This window comes from Puntigrus tetrazona, unplaced genomic scaffold (genome assembly GCF_018831695.1).
Source record: "Puntigrus tetrazona isolate hp1 unplaced genomic scaffold, ASM1883169v1 S000000528, whole genome shotgun sequence".
Classification (NCBI taxonomy): Eukaryota; Metazoa; Chordata; class Actinopteri; order Cypriniformes; family Cyprinidae; genus Puntigrus; species Puntigrus tetrazona.
This window is the reverse complement of record NW_025048164.1, coordinates 907,501-912,500: the sequence shown is the minus strand read 5'-3', so window position 1 is coordinate 912,500 and position 5,000 is coordinate 907,501. Positions and strand designations below refer to the sequence as shown.

Sequence of the window (5,000 nt, the reverse complement as noted above, 5' to 3'; positions counted from 1 at the left end):
TATTAAAGTTTTAGGATTTTAATAAACTACAAAGAATAGATTTATTGTTTAACAAAATTGAATTAAACCATTAAAATGTATTTAAAAAATAACACTGAAAACTGAATCTGGTTGGGGGTCAGATTTGACATTGAGATCTCCAACTTAAACATTTTACTTGATGAATAAATTGCTAAAAGGTTCAAATTTGTTAAAATTGTCTCCAGATTTAATATTCTAATGAATTATTCTTTAAAAAGAAAAGTAAACTCAGTTGATGATACATCGTTTTTGATTATTAAGATTGATTCAAACCATTTAAATGAATTCTAGAAAAATGAAAATGAAAAAGAATAATTTATATTTTAAAATAAAACATGCTGAAAAAATTAATTACTTTAAATTACGATTTTTTTCTTTTAAGATAAGTGGTTGCGATCGGTTTATTTTAGCTACATTTAAATGCGTTTTGTTAACTAACTTTTACATTTTTGTTAAATGTAGGTAAAATAAATAGTCTTTTTTTTCATGAGAAATAATAAGCCAATTTTCATAGGGCCCTAATATTGAGATCTCTGACTTTCTCTGCTATCTTCTCCGATCAACGAGCGTTTCTAACGACTCTTGATTTAAATCCAGACGCTGGTGAACAGGAGGAAGAAGCGGCGTTCGCTGATTTTACACCCGCGGTGTGTGACAGGGCCCGGTGGAGGGGTCACGACCCCGGGGTCAGTCTGAAGACAACCTGACTGCCCTCCGCCGCTCTCTTCAGCTTTACCAGAAACATGATCTCCGTCCCGGCTCCTGTGTGAACGTGTGTTAGAGAGCATCCTTACTCCAGTCTTCACAAATCATAATAACATACTGATTTACTGATCAACAAACATTTAGGATTATTATCAATATTGAATACAGTTGTGCTGCTCAATATTTTTTATTATTTATTTTATTTATTAGATTTTTCAGGATTCACAGATGAGCAGAAAGTTCAAAAGAACAGCATTTATTTCAATATATATATATATATATTTATTTATTTATTTTTTGGATCATTATAAATGCCTTTACTGTCACTTTTGATCAATTTAATGCGCCCTTGACGAATAAAAAGTATTAAATAATATATTTATTAGTTTTTTCACCCGACTTAATCCCAAATCAGTATATATCACGTGACCCTGAAGACTGGAGAAATGATGCTGAAAGTCACAGAAATAAATGACACTTTAACACACATTCACTCAGAAAACAGATGTTTTAAATCCTAATAATATTCCACAGTTTTTACTCTATTTTTTAGCAAATGAATGCAGCCTTGGGTCAAAGAAACCTTGTATGAAAAATGAAGAAAGATGTTTAAAAACCTCTTCAAATCGCATCTTTCTCCCCTTAAAGGTTCTTCTGAGACATCGTGAAGCGCCTTTCTTCTTAAAGGAACAGGACCCTTTTTGGAGAATAGGCTCAACTCCCCTAAAGTTAAACAGCTTTAAACAGGACAAATACGACCCTCTTTGCTCATTCGTGAGCGCGATCCGATTCGATCATCTTTGAATGAACTCAGATAAAGCCGATCAGACGCATCTAAGCTACCTTATGATTTCTAAAGTTAAATACACAGAGAGCAGAAGAAGTGAGGTTAATATCATCAGAACAGGATCCTGTGTTTCTGTCCGGGGCGTGTAATTTACCCACAATTCCCAAAACTAAACCCCACTGAGCGTTTGACTGACGGAGAACCACAGGAACGTCCAGGCGACTTTTTGAGTAAAATAATGAAAACACAAAAGACTTCAGAGACGGAAAGCGCAGCTGTTTTTCTTACATTTTAATGACAAGAGGCAAACATCACCGCATGAGTAATGATTATGAAAGAATAACAGCTCAGGACGGCCGGCTCTGAACGCTTCCAGATGAAGAGATCTCTGAATCAGTCTGAGAATGACCACTTCCACACCTGCTTGAAACAGTTACAGAGCCGCTAAAGAACGCCGCTTCATCGCTTTAAAAAAAACCGACCGGAAGGTTATAGTTGAACGTTAAAGGAACGTTGCATTTCGCCGTTTTTTTAAAACGTCGTGCGAACGTTGCAGTGAATCTTTCACCGTTTTTATGTTTAAAGAACATTATTTCTTGGTTGAGAAGAACATTAGAGTAACCTCCCATTGGATTGTTTCAGAAACATTGTGGGAATATTACCTTTGAACGTTCTCTCAACCTTTGTTTTTTAAAGAGCGTTTATTCTTGAATACTGGGCAAACCTTCCATTTCATCAAAATATTCCTTTTTTTACTTCATTAGAGCTTTTCTCGTGGTTCTGTGAATCTCCAACAAGCTTTCCGTTCTATTGTTCATTTGAGAACTTTACGAGAACGGAACATTTCTCTCGACGTTTTTTTAAAGAATGCCATCGTTCTGAATTCATGAAAGCATTATTCTCAAACTAAGAACATTTAAGAACATTTCTTCTTGGGTATGAGAGCTTTAGAGAAACATTCTGCTCTATTATTTTTTAAGTGATTATTTTTAATTATATTATTATTAATTTTAATAATTATTATTAATTAATTAAAATTCATTTTTAGTAATTATTATTATTATTTTAAAAACATTTTAAAGGTTTTTTCAACGTTTAAAATACTTTTTAAATATTTTTAGTTTGTTTCTTTATATTAATAATAGACAAACATGTCATTCAATAATTTAAAAACCATTATGAAAACATATTTTTACGATTTTTTTTAAACTTTAAACTACATTCCATTTAATCATTTTGAAATCACAAAGAGAATGTTAAAATTTTTTTAAATTTAAAAAACGTTTTCACGTCATTCTGTGAACGTTAGGGGAACGTTCCATTAAAAACGCTCTGGGAATGCTCCCTGTTCGCTGATTGTTTTTTTACGAGTAATGAGATTTAGTTCACGGTTATCTTTAATATTCAGACAGCATCGCTCTATGAACGTTTGTCCCATCGTAGGCAATAATGCTAACATTACGACACCGTTCGGTCCTCTCAGCTTCACAGGAACATGCGTCAGATATGAATCATGCTGTCAGGACGTTTCATGGAGAACGCTTTGTCCTAACATTTACATAAATCTTAATAAGAGCGTAAGTGGAGCACCGCTGGAGCCCGTGTGCCTGGAGTAGAGACAATAGAGGCATTCCTCGGCGCTGCCATGATGAAAGAGCGAATTAACCAGAACCATGCTCCTACACGCATACGAGCCTCTCGCAGGGCTTTAGACGTCATGTTCTGGAAAGTCTTTCAGGAGACGAGACGCTTGTCTGCCCAGTTATTTATATAGCATGCGGCGGATCGTTTCTATCGGAAGAATTTCAGTAGATAATCCACAATTATATACAACCCTAGAGCTCTGCTAGAGCCAATAAATCCCTGCTGTTACCCGTCCAGATAAATCAGCCCTCCGGCTTTTACAGCTTACTTAAAACTCAATATAATAGTCCTGTTTTATTAGGAGTCATCCCCCTTCCTTGATTTTCGGTGCATTATTAGTTACTGATACTGGTGTCATCCTTTGGTTCAGCTCGTCTCTTTTAGTCAATATTTGTTTTCGTGAAGTCTTAAACTTAAACGCTGTTTCTGTGAGTCAGATGCTGATTGGACGGAGGTGGATTCGTAAGCGTGCTCATTAGAAAGGGGCGGGGCTTATGAGGAGTCATTTGTTGTTACTTAAAAGCAACGACGGACATTAAAGAAATGATTTCTGCTGATTCAGTTTAATTTAGCTTGAACTACTGAAACAGATTCAACTAGACATGCTACAAAAATACTAAACTTAAACCAAAATAGGCATAATCTAATTTAACATGAAATCATATTTTTTTAAATAATATGTCTATATATATATATATATATATATATATATGGGTTATATATTAAAATATATATATTACATATATTTAATATATCAATGATTCTAAAATAGCCTAACAAATGTACAATTATATTTTCACAGTAAGACTGATTTACAAAATATATTTTAATATATATTTTATATATATAATAAATTATATTTATATATATATATATATATATATATATATATATATATATATATATATATATATATATATATATATATATATATATATGTGTGTGTGTGTGTATATATATATATATATATATATATGAAAGCAATAACATGACATGAAAGCAATCCCAGTAATGATGGTTAAGGAATTGTTACATTTGATTTGTAATGAAAAACCAATAATAATAATTAAAAACATGGAATTTAACCTGTAAAATTATTATATATATATATATATATATATATATATATATTAAAAAAACATGTCCTGGAGTTGAGTAAAATTTCGATGTAAAGATAAATCATAGATGAACTTTGATTGTTATTCCCGAGAACAAATTGATTGCGTTTTTGTAAAAGAATGAGGTTTATATAAAAACGAAGCTTTATAAAAATCCATATTACAGCAATGATAAACACATGCTGGTATTTATTGACGGGTTAACGCTAAACACATCCACACACACCATTTCTGCGTGAAAGCAGTTGTTTGGCAGAACAACAAAGACACGAACAACACAAAGCAATGCGGCTCCGACGTCACGTGACCTCTACGGCCCGGCTGATTGGCTCCCAGCACGCTCTCAGACGCTGATGATGTCGAGACCAAGCCCAGCGTCGTCATAATGAGCTGCCTTCTCTGAAATCATAAACGAGTCTCTCGTCTGACACCGGAGCAGCCGGCCGGAAATCAAAAGCATTCCGTTGAATCGGCTCCAAGCGCGTCTTTGATGCTCATCTGTTCGGGATGAGATTCACACACGTCTTCCTCGTGTTTCTCGTTTAACTCGTTTATGGATGTGCTAGTAACGTGATACGCCGGGCTCACCTGCGCTTCATTAATCCACCGCTTCACTGTTTCATTCAGCAGCCGCCGGTGTGCGGACACGCTAGCTCTGATTAGGTCTGCTTCATCCTCGGCTCATCTGAGATCAGGACGAGTGTGTGTCTTCATCAGCGTCTCAG

General features: G+C 34.4%; 1 protein-coding gene across 1 annotated transcript in view; it reads left to right on the top strand.

The window, feature by feature from the left end:
* Positions 1-5,000, top strand: part of LOC122334464 (formin-1) — a 62,810-nt gene that overhangs the window by 47,552 nt on the left and 10,258 nt on the right.